Source organism: Meriones unguiculatus, chromosome 2 (genome assembly GCF_030254825.1).
Source record: "Meriones unguiculatus strain TT.TT164.6M chromosome 2, Bangor_MerUng_6.1, whole genome shotgun sequence".
NCBI lineage: Eukaryota > Metazoa > Chordata > Mammalia > Rodentia > Muridae > Meriones > Meriones unguiculatus.
Genome location: NC_083350.1, coordinates 2,345,954 through 2,358,717, shown reverse-complemented (window position 1 = coordinate 2,358,717; position 12,764 = coordinate 2,345,954).

Here is a 12,764-nt window from a genome sequence, read left to right as displayed (position 1 = left end):
TGTAAAGCAATTTATTTTTTATTTATTTGAAATGTCATGTGTATATAAAGTGATTTTATTGAAGTTGTGAAACAAAATAAGCAGAACGTGCTTGCCGTGGAACTGGAGGGATGTTTGGATTTTCCTCCTTCGTTTCCTCCTGGAATAGATTTTCAGCCTCTAGAACCTGGGAGTCTTTCACGTGTCTGGGTACCACATGCGTGCTCCGGAACAGTGGTTTTCAACTTCCTAGTGCTGCAATCCTTTCAAACAGGTTCTCATGTTGTGACCCCTAAACATGAAGTTCTTCTCTTTGCTACTTCTGAATCATGATGTAAATAATATATTCAGGATATCTGATGTGACAACAAAAGGGTCATGACCCCAGGTTGAGAATGATTGCTCTATAGCAATAGGAAATATTTTTTTTTCCTCCAGCCATGAGGTAAATTGTCTATTGCTAATTCTAACCAATCAACTACGACTCATGGACAATTAATCTAGAAGAGTCTACTTTTTATTTGATTAAAATGGGAAACAAATGGAAAAAATTTGGATGGAACAGGTAAAAACATAGTCTCAGAGCCTAACAAGAAAATGTGAAAGTTGGGGACAGGTTCTGAACACTACCAGGACAGAAAGGAAGCAACTGAAGAAGGCACACGGGTGGCTTCATTTTTATGAAATATTAAACCCACTTTGTTATCCGAGGTGTTACGTAGACTGAGGATATATGACAGATCCAGGCCTGGCTAAAGTAAAGAAGGCTGACCTCAAACTCACCAACTCTGCATGCACAGCTATGGCTGCTAATTCCTGAATCTCTGCTCTTACCCACCTGTTGAAGTTTGAGGGTCCTGGACACCTGCTTTTCAGGGCAGGCTTGCTTGGCAGTATACAAATTGAAGGCCAACCATTTACTTTCCTAATTTTTTTTCCATTCTGTGTGTCCAGTATTCAAAAAACATAATTACATTGTCTCTGGCTGGTCTCTTCCCTTTTCGTTATTTTGAGACAAGATCACATTTTGTACCTAAGCCTGGTCTAGAACTCACAAGGAAACCCATGCTGACTTCAAACTCAGGACAATCCACCTTCCTCAGTCTCCTCAGTGCTAGGGTCAAAGACACGAATATACCAAGCTTCTCTGTTTTTTAATGTGTCAAAATCAGAATTGACTCATTTTAGTTGGGATTGTCACAAATACAACAAGAAATATGACTATGAACTTTAAAAGTATAAATTATATACATATAATTTATATATATAATCATTTCATATATAAAACAGAACTTGTACATACATGTGTGATGATGCTTTGACACATGCAAACTTTATGTAATGTTTAAACCAAACATATCTATGCATTCAAATGTTTATCACTTATTTATAGCATAAACTTTCAGAATCTGTTCTAGTCTTTGGAAAGCCCAAACCCAATGCCTATCAGTGACCAATAGCATGGGCGTTGCTCTGCTCTATCTGCCTGCTCTCTGCTGATCCACCATTCTGCTGCAAGATATCTGCTCTAAGACAGATATTTTTACATTTTTAAGTATGAGTGAACACGGGTACAAAGAAAGCCTCTTCAAATGATTCTGTGAAACTACATATCTACATGTGTGGGAGTGAAATTAGACTGCATGGATCAGCTTGTAGGAAAAGAAAAAATAAACTCAAAATGGATAAAACACCATAAACTAGGACATGAAAGATTAAAATTGTTAAATACTTGAAAATATAGGTATAGGCAATGCCTATACCTGATAGGTATTCTGATAGTGTCTCTGATAAATAACAGAGAAAAATAACTAAATTTTATAAATGGGATTACAAAAAATGTAAAAGGTTTGACATTTTTATAATGAACTCCTCTTTAGGCAGTCTTCAAAGAATTGGCATCACCGAATATCCTTCTCCTCACATTTGTACCTCTGTATACTCTTATCCCTTTGCTGTCTTCCACCAGAGGGCTTAAGGACAATGGCAGACCTAAATCAGAATCTGAGTTCACTCTCTTCATGACACAGTTAACATTAGAGAAGAATTTCTGGACAGCTTCGGAGTTCAAACAAGATGACGTTTAGGATTGGAAAAAGAGCTTTTCTGTGACTAAGACCCTTCCTCTAACAGTGTCGGTGGCATCCCATAACTTTGCCCTTGGAGGCTGTTACCTCCAAAGGACAGTCAGGATCTGATAATCAAAGGAAGACATCAGCCGAAATGAGACAATGTCAAATATGGAAAGTAAGTCACTTTTGAAATATTCTCATATACTGAGAAAAACGTGAGAGAAGGGCCGAGACCCTCACCTCCGTGAATCAGATGAAGCAGGACTCATCAGCTGTCCCAAAGAAGATGCATTCTAGCAGCATAGCAGATGTAGCTCACTCTCCGTTTGAAGTTGTGGAGACTGCCTGAGTTGCCTGGGCTTAGAAGGGCAATTCTGCTCTCAGTGATGTGTTCAGCCTCACTTGGTCCCTCCCTACAGGTGCATTCTATTCTGTTCCTAGTGTTTATTTTCAGAGCCAGGTTAACAGAGAAAAGCTTGTTATATGAAACAATCACAGAATAATAAGTCTCAGCTGGCTAGAACATGCTAAACCTTAACTTGTAACTGCTAAGCATCCTACTGTCCATGAATGCAGCATCAATGGAGCAGCAGAAAATGTGCTTCCTGTGTAGGGTGAGAAAACATGAAAACTAATTGATTATCGTGCTATACCAGTTACTGTTCTCTTTGCTGTAACCTGTATCTGATCCAGGCAGCTTAAGGAAGGAAAGATTTATTTCGGCTCATAGTTGGAAATACAGTCCACCACGGTAGTGTAACCTTCCTAGGGGATACAGCAGCTCTAGCTGCAGCAGCAAGGGTGCAAAGAAACTGGTCCCATGGTGTTCACAGTGTCACACAGAGAGGAATGGATACTGTCATCCTCCTGTTTACCTTTTCATAAGTTGTTTGAGACTCCAGTAAGTGTATGGTGCCACACACATTTAGAGACAGTCCTCATTCTTCAGTGAATCTCTGGAAAAAACCCTGAGAAACTCCCAGAAGTGTCTCCTAGGTGATTCCAATCCAGGTCAAGTTGACAGTGAAGATAAGCAATCATAATTTAGTCTACAAGACAGGAAAAGTTAAATTCCACTATTTCCAATTATATCCAAGCAGAAAGTAGACATAAAAAGGATGTCTCCAGAATGCAAAATATATTTACCTAAAAGAAAAGCTACCAACTGCTCATTCATGTGTAATTGAATGCTGACAAAAACATAGAAACAAAAAATAAAACTAAAATGTCTAGCAAGAGTTTACAGATATTTATAGAAAAATCTAGTCAGTAGCCATGAATCTTAGCTGCAAGGAGAATCTACTAAAAATTAAGACAATGGTATATGGGCAACTATCTCTACAATATTTTACTAAAGTGTGTAACTTGTCAAAAATTTCAAGTATGATTCAGTACGTGCAATTATCTAAGAAGAACAAGTATTATACCATTACACAGGCATTCTTTTTAAGTGGATAAATATCTGTAGCTATGATAAGTATATTCTTTACATATAGCACTGGGCTATGTTTGTTAACTTTTTTTACATATAAGTTTTACTTTTAGCATTTAGACACTTCTGGAAAGAAGTAATGAGTAACTTTATGTGCCAGAAATAAAAAATAAGCTTTTAATAAGTTATTCCTATTACAAAACAATTTCTATTTGTTAAAAAATGGTAATATATGTATTGTTTCCTACAAACTTTTAATGAAAAAAATTACAAATATTGTCAAACTACTAACATTCTTCTGCCTATCACTTGTTCTATATCTAGAAAATATTTAGATAATTTACTGACTATTTTTTAATGCTATCCATATTTGGCAGCTTTTTGAACAAACTGCCTTCCTCGCTATGGAAAGTCTACTTGTGAGAAGAAGCCAACTGCAGCAAATGGGCTTATTGAATTATCCAGCTCACCAATTATATGGTATAAAATTATTCATCCTCATATAATTTGATTGAGAAAAAAATCATTTATCTCTTGCAAGAGTGTAACATATGATATTATGCTGCAAAAGAGCTACAGTTTTAAAGAGAGTATAGATAGTTAAACTTTTAAAATGCATTTGAGTACTGAATTACTGCCTATTTTTGCATACCACTGTGTTATAATAGAAAAGGTTAGGCTCTAAGTAATTGCTCCTTTGAGTCCACTTCTCTCAACCTTTAAAAAGCTTCATTTAGGTTGTTGAGCTGTAAAGTGTCTGTCAGTTGCTACCCTTGGCTGTGCAGATTCTGTAATCTCATCCTTATCATGGCTCAATGTTTATAAATTAATGGCTTCAAAAGCATTTCCTAATAAAATTAGCATAACTGGAAGCTCTTCGGAATTATCTTCACCATAGGTGTACGTCAGAGGCCTTGTGACAAAGGATTTGAAAAGGCTGGCTGACACGGCTTTGTTATTCATCTGCTTGCTCAGCATTATTGCATTCCAGTCTATTTATAGTTCTTTGTATCGCTCCATATTTAAAGACTTAGTTTGATGCACTCAAAGATTGCTTTTCTGTTAGAGTTACCCAAGTGAATCTAAATAGGCTCATCAACAAAAGTGCATATCCTAATAAAAATAAGGGTTTTAGCTATCATTGTCAGGCAAAACAAATTAATTTTTCTTTAATTTGGTCATTCCATCTGGATTTCTTCCAAATAATGAATTAGTCAGATAAGAACTGCAGGCACTCCATGAAATTTACCTATACACAATTTTCTATCAGGCAAGGTATATAATTCAAATTATTCCCTTTTATATCTCTCTGAAAGATCTAACATATTTATTCCTTTTAAATAGATATTTTAATTATAATCTGGCCACTGGAACCTCAAACACAGAACATCTAAAATATCATTTGATTTCCTATATTCTGTCCTCTAGAGCCTAGTGCTGTAGACCTCTAACACAGTTCCTGAGTTGTGGTGACCACCACCCAACCTACAATTATTGTCATTGTCAACTGTAGTTTTGCTACTGTTACAAATTGTAATATAAATATCTGTGTTTTCTGATGGTCTTGGGCAACCCCTGTGAAAGGGATATTCACCCCTTCAACCTCCAAAGGGGTTGAAAACCACTGCTATAGAGATACTAAATAACATACACAGGTAAATATACATTCATTTTAATATTCATTTTTATTAATTTAAGGGTTTTTTTCAATTTCATACATGTATATAATGTAATCTCATTTCTCTCTAAATGGTGATGGTAGAGCTATGGCTGAAAATATAGACAAAAAACGAAAGAAAGAAAGAAAGAAAGAAAGAAAGAAAGAAAGAAAGAAAGAAAGAAAGAAAGGAAGGAAGGAAGGAAGGAAGGAAGGAAGGAAGGGAAGGGAAGGGAAGGGAAGGGAAGGGAAGGGAAGGGAAGGGAAGGGAAGGGAAGGGAAGGGAAGGGAAGGGAAGGGAAGGGAAGGGAAGGGAAGGGAAGGGAAGGGAAGGGAAGGGAAGGGAAGGAACAAGATCTCAATGGTATTTTCAGAAAGAGATATACCCAGAAATTAGAATCTTATATGGAACTCATTCATCTCCAATGCTAACATCTACAAATGATATTGATAGGAAAATAAATGAATCTAGTATAGGTTCCACAGATTTTCTTAAATATGTAAAAATTAAAAGGTTAATTAACTTACTCTAACAATTTTTAAATGATGTATCTTGAATTCATTTTACTTAAGGCATGACTTTAATGTTTGTTTAGTAAAAGAAAACCTATTCACTAACTCATCAAGATACTAAAAGGAACAACAGGCCAACAGAAGGCTAACATGTATGGAGTAAAACTGAATTCCTATTGATAATGTTAAATAAAAATTCCTCATGAGTTTTCCTGGGATATGGAAACCAGATTCTAAAACAACTTAGATAGAGAATGTGTCCAAGAAATACTGAGAACATTTCAAAAATACAGCGTGCATTGTGAGATGCAGGCTTCCAAATCCACAAAATCCTACCAGCAAGCTACTTATTCGTCCATCTTCTTCACTGCATGAAATATTAGTTAAAATGTAAATAAGCATGTAGAGAAAACTTCTATCTTCTGTGATTGCTTGTCCCTGAGATGAAGAGACTTAAGTGTCAGTGTCAGCTTGGTAGTGCTAGAATCAGTCTCTGATAATTCTATTGCCGCTCTCAAGAGGAGGGCCTACAAACAGAAGACACCAAGTTTTCCACCATGCTGTCACCAAATGACCGCCAACTTCTCATGAAGCTCAATGCCCATGCATCTGTCTTACCCATCCCTCACTTGACTCAATCCACAAGTGTCAGTCTGAGCTATGCTGTAAGATGCGCACGTGTGCCATGATGACTGCAAAGCAGATGTGAGAGAGAGAGTTTTATTGGGTAAAAGAGCCCTAGAATGCAAGTTTTGGAATTCAAGGAACAGAAGTGTGATTACAGGACTTGGAACATCCCTAAAGTAAAAAGCTGACTACTGTTTTGTCTTTAAGGATCTGAACTACGGCATAGGACAGAAAAATAGGACAATAGAAAACAAAACAATACAAAGTAAACCCAACTTTGGTGATGCATTACCCATAAGGAAGAGCATAAATGTGCCTACATGTATAAAGAAATATCAATGTAGGGAAAGATTCCTTTAAAAGTGAAAGTACAGAAAATAAAACTATACTCTGGTACAAAGCAACATCAAGCAAAAGAAAAGGGTCTAAAATGCAGAGAAAAAGTTGCCCCACAACGAACGCACTGTTTCTAGCACATTTAACTATTACAGAGCTTACAGTGAAAGCACATTTCAGTATTTTCTCTATGCCTGTAAAACCTATAAATTCAGAAAACAAAGCCATAAATAAAATGGTAAGCTCCAAAAGGAGAAATTTAATGACCATTAGAAATACCTATATAATACATGCTTACATATATATGTGTGAATGCATTTTTCTACTCAGATGACCATCAGGAACTTAAACATTCAGCTCAAAATAACACTAACAGGATACAGGGAAGTGAAACTATTCAGACATCATTGAGGAAGAATTGGTGCTGAGCCACTTGTCAAAATGCTTTAAGACTGGAGGAGAAAGGGCCCTCTGGAATGGTCTCCCACACGTATGCAGGACATACAAAGCATCTGTACCAAAAATGTACATACTTGCAAGAGCATGTATTGAAATAGCTTAAAACAATAAGACATTGAAAAGTGCTGAAATGTCCAGAGGTGAATGTATGAATTTCTAAAGTATGCAGTTACAATCATTAATATTAATAAACAGTTAATACATGAGTTTGAATAAAATAAAAACTCACTTCTGAGTAATTTAATGGCAATTACGTTAAAGTACTAAGGAATATAAATTACTATATTTTTCTAAATGCCTAGATTTGTCATTTCACTTTAAAAATATATGTGAATTTAAAAAAACTTGCTAATATAGCATAGAATTTAACATATATTTAGTAGCACATTGAGTGCCAAGAGGCATAGAAAGCGTTTTAACTACAACTATAATGTTTCACTTTTCAGCTGAGTGAAATAATAAGTATTGATATCCATTTTATATTTTTATATTCCTAAATTAATAAGTGAAGCTTTAAGGAAAATAAGTGCCTGCTGTGGCTTGATGAAGCCTCTGAATATCTAAAAGGTTGAAATGTCACCAAGTGGCTCATAATGATTTCCAGAATCAAGAGACAAATTAATTTGGTCAGTTTTTCTATATCTTGCCTTAAATAGATAATATTTTTAAAAAAAAATTGTAAGAGACAGGTTGCCCTAATTTTAACCTTGGCCTTTTGCTTCTAGTTGGAAAAAAAAAATCTCAGAGTGAGTTTCAGTTTTTCCAAATCTACAGGTAGGACTTGTATCTTCTGAGCAGTTCTTGCCAAAGGAGCCTTCTCATTTCCAGTGGCTGGATGTTGGTCTTGCAGATTCAAACATCTGCCTGCTCATTCACACAAGTCAAGGGTGATCTTGTGAGTGCAGACTCAGTGACCAACTTGAAGGACATAGTGAAAATAAACAGCTGCTCTTCAAGTTAATGCTTAATTACGAACCAAGTGAAGCAAACTGTGTGGAGCGGGATTCCGAACAGTTTGCTATCTACCAGAAAGAAAACTGTGAAGGCAATAAAGATGGACTGATGGACTGTGCAGTTCTAGGTGTGCTGGGAGTAAAATGCGGGCATTGAACATGCTGTACTGGTCCAAAAACACAGCTTTTATACAATACCCAAATCTAACTACAAATCCAACTCTAACTCTTAGTTTTTAAGGACATATTATTATCATTCTCTACACAAAAAGTAACAAGATGGGCTCCAATTTTAATGTAAAATAGAAGTTGTTTTGTGCTCACTTTATGGTATCAGTTTATATTATGTACATACTATGTCAGAAACATATACTAACATGTTTGTGCTTTTCTACAGTGACAAAATTCATTAAGTATCATAAACCTATAAGGTACTGTGGATTTAATGGCATCAGTTTGCCAGAAACTACTACATTTTTTTATAGCTATGGCTATAGTTGAGACAGGTTTTTATATTCCAATTGTAAAATTAATAACTGTTCCATGACATTATAAACATCACACAATAACTATACATATTATCTACCTAACAGAATAATTTCCAAGAGCCCAAGAGATAAACAATATCAAAGAGGCTTGAGGGACCAAGCTAGGAAACTGATAATGACATAAGACCTTCTGTAAACCAAACTGAGTTGGAGTTTTGGTGTGGAATGTGATGTGAGTCAGCTAAAAATCTAGGTTTCAAGACCAGGATTGATATTCAGAATCCAATTCATCTGGAAGGAAGAAACGGTAAAGCCGTGTCCAGAGGACAGATGACTACAGATCCAGACAGTGACTGAACAAGATACAAGGACATGGCAATTAGAGAAGGCTGCACCAATAGTAGGACCAAGCCAAGCTGAAGCATCTAGGGCAGTTGGGAGTTCTCTATTTGTATGCTCCTCGATGTATACACAAGGTGCTCTGAAGATGATGTGATGGCTTTTTCTTGGCTGTCAACCAAAAAAAAAAAAACAAAAACCCTAGGATTAACTAAAACCCTGAAACAGAGTGGCATGTTGCTGGGGGATTTTTATTTAATTTGAAGTGGGAAGATATACAGCTAAAGTTGATCATTGAGGAGAGAAGACACACTTTTAATTCAGATGTTTTGAACTGAGCAAATCCATCCTCTAATGGTGCCATGTATTTTTTTTTTTTTTTTGGAAGCCTAAATAAGGACATGGAAGAAGAAAGCTTTTGCTCTTTGCATGCTTGTCCATTCTTTTTCTGGCATTGGAGCCCACTTCTTCTGGATTCTGACGTATACATACAGAAGATAAGCTGAGACATGTAGTCTCATTGCTGAACAGCTATTGAATGCTCAGTCCCTAGGCAGCCATTGTTGGATTAGCTGGGCCACAGCCTGTAATTCACTCTAACAAATCCCTTTTCTGTATTTATGACGAGATTCATTGTATAACTTCTGTTTCTAACAGAGGTAGGTTGGTGAAAGCTGTCACCATTGCTATAATGGAGGCTACATCTTCCCCGGATCCAGATGAGAGACCGTTTTCTTAGTCTGGTGTATCCAATCATTTCTTTGCTTTACTTTTTATATATCATTTTAAGAGCTCATGTGCCGCCGTACTCCCAATTTTCCCAGATAATGTTTAAGTTAGAGCCCTTTCTGCTATTATTAGTCTGCAATGGTGGCCTTCCAGGCAGGTAATGTCACTCACATGTCCATCCAGGTACAGAGTCAAGCTCCATGCTCAAAGTGGGCTCCAAAGCTGTTTGTAACATAGTGTCAACAGGGCCAGGCACAGTCTAGAACAACACTGTTTTCATAAAATATTTATTGACTTAAGGCAAGGTACAGCTTAATATCATTAATCTCTGTCTTCTGTATCTGTAAAAATATGTAGCTTATCATAGCATTACATGGATTAAGGCAAAAGATAGCTAAGTCATGACTTACACTTTCCTTGATGCATGCCAGAACTTGCATATTTTTCCACCATAATTAACACAGCAGGAGCTTCATTCATGAAATTCCTTTTGAATAAAATTGTAATTATTTTATACACACATTCTAAAGATCTGTTTCTCTAAAATAATGTTCACACTTACTAGGTTAAATTATTAAGAAATTTAAAAGAGTCAAACACACACCTCAGATGGGACTCTATGCTAATGCCCATAATTATGTGTCCTGCAATATTCAGCAATTTCTTACATGAGGCAGTTAGCACAATTATTATTCAGATGCTTCTTTCTACTGATGACTGATGGAACCCATCTAGTATTATTTGCTTTCTGTAAACTCCAAGTGACTATAATGAACTATTTGTAGGTGATAGTGAACTGCCAAGTAAACGCTCTGTAGGAGTCAGTTTTCATAACGATATGTGACACTATTTGTTTGGCCCTCATTCAATTTCGCTGTGTAAATGGCAGTTTCCTCCTAGCATCATTTAGTGAATAGATGTCTGGTGACTGTGGCATTTGACATTTGGCCAACATTGAATGTTAAAACATTTCCTCTAAGTGCAAGTAATTTGACATAAATTAATTATCTGGAGGTCCAAAGGCACCACAGGACTCAAGGTTGGTCACTAGGAGCTAGTGACACATTGATTTTGTAGAAAAACCTTCTCATAGAGCATTGAAATAAGGGTCAGGTTTGCCTCATGCTACCAGTTTATGTGAAATTTCTGCCAGGTTCCACTCCAATATCCGCATAATCAGACTCAGATATAAAGAATCAAGAAAGATGGCTTAGTGTAATTTCACACAGAACCAGGATGCCCAGTGCGTAGCTGGGAGGACCTTAAGGCTCTCAGCAAAAGGGGCCAGATATGAGTAACCCTCTGACATCAAGACAGACTACAATAGATGTTATGTGGAGGGCTTTATCTTGTAGTTATCATGTAAAACTTGTGTTTTGGATGGGAATTTAGAATAATAATAATAATTATCATTATATGCTTATTAAAAGCATATTAGCATATGCTTTTATGGATGACCTCTTGGTAGATAAGAATAAAAAATAAGAAAAAGGGGGGCATGACTTTGAAGGGGGCTCATGAAATGGGTGAGAGAGATGAAAGGGGAAAATGTAAATAAAATATACTTATGTAAAAAATTAAATTAGTATGTTTTAAAAAGTAAGATTGGATCTCAAGGGCAGGCTCTTTGACCTCCCCACCCCTCCAGGGGAGGAACAGTTCTATTAGGTCACAGAGGAGGACTTTGCAGCCTGTCCTGAAGATACCTGATAAAACAGGGTCAAATGAAAGGGGAGGAGGTCCTCCCCTATCAGTGGACTTGGAAAGGGGCAGGGAGGAGACCAGGGAGGGAGTGTGGGGTTGGGGAGGGAATGAGGGAGCAGGATACAGCTGGGACACAGAGTTAATAAAATGTTACTAATAAGAAAAATAAAATTAAAAAAATAATAAAAAAAGAAAGATTGGAAATACCAAAAAAAACTGGTCCTCCTACACTCAGAAATGCATAAAATTCAACATGGGGTACATTTTCATAGAGGAAATATGTTTATAGAGAAAAAATTTAACATCTGGGTATTTCTCAACAGTGTTTAGTGTACGGATACTAAGAAAAGTAACTTTGTATGAATTATTTATAATCATTACATTATTTAAATGGAATATTACGGAAGTATTAAATATCGACCAATGCCTTTACTGTGAAAGTCCTTTGAACAACCTCAGTCTGAGTCAAGGCTAGAAGCTGAAATGAGCAGAGCCATGCAGTCTTGTAATCTCTGTGTCTCCCGCAGCTGAGGCAGGAGGTCCTGCCTGGGCTACATAGTGAAGGCAAGATCAGTTTGAATGATACTACAAGTGCTTGTCTCAAAAAACAGAGACAGAAATGGCTAGTAGTGGTTGGTGCTAATTTAGGTTTTCCTTTTTAAAAACATGATCTATTAAGAAACACAATCATAGGATGCTCACTAATGGCACCAATCTAGACCAAAGTTCACTTTCTGACATACCTCATCTTGATTCCCTGACCACTTTAAATCTTATTTTTCCCGATTGTCTTCTGATTAGACTCTAAGACACATACTAAGCCACACTGCAAAATGTAATAAGCCCAGCAGCATGTTCCTAGGAGTTTTCAACTCCAGAAAACTGATAAAAGTAATCATTTATTCTATGGTTATATTGCTTCTTAGTCTCTCCTAAGATTCTTTCTTCCATTTAATCTTTGAATTATTAGGCTGTTTTTTTAATTTTATTTTTTATATTAATTACAGTTTATTCACTTTGTATCCCAGCTGTAGTACCTCCCTCATTCCCTCCCAATTCCACCCTCCTTCACCCATCTCCTCCTGCCCCTCTCTAAGTCCACTGTTAGGGGAGGTCCTATCATCTGATCTTAGTTTATCAGGTCTCATCAGGCTGCATTGTCTTCTTCTGTGACCTGGTAAGGCTGCTCCCCTGTCAGAGGGAGGTGATCAAAGATTCAGCCACTGAGTTTATGTCAGAGACAGTCCTTGTTCCCCTTACTAGGGAAACCACTTGGAGGCTGAGCTGCCGTGAGCTACACCTGAGCAGGGCTTCTAGGTTATCTCCATCTGAGCCAGGGTTCTAGGCTATCTACACCTGAGCTGGGGTTCAAGGTTATCTATACCTGAGCTGGGGTCTATTTATAATTGTTTAGTAGGGATGGATACATTAATACTTTAAAATAAAATATCAATGTCTTGTTTATACTTAAAAATG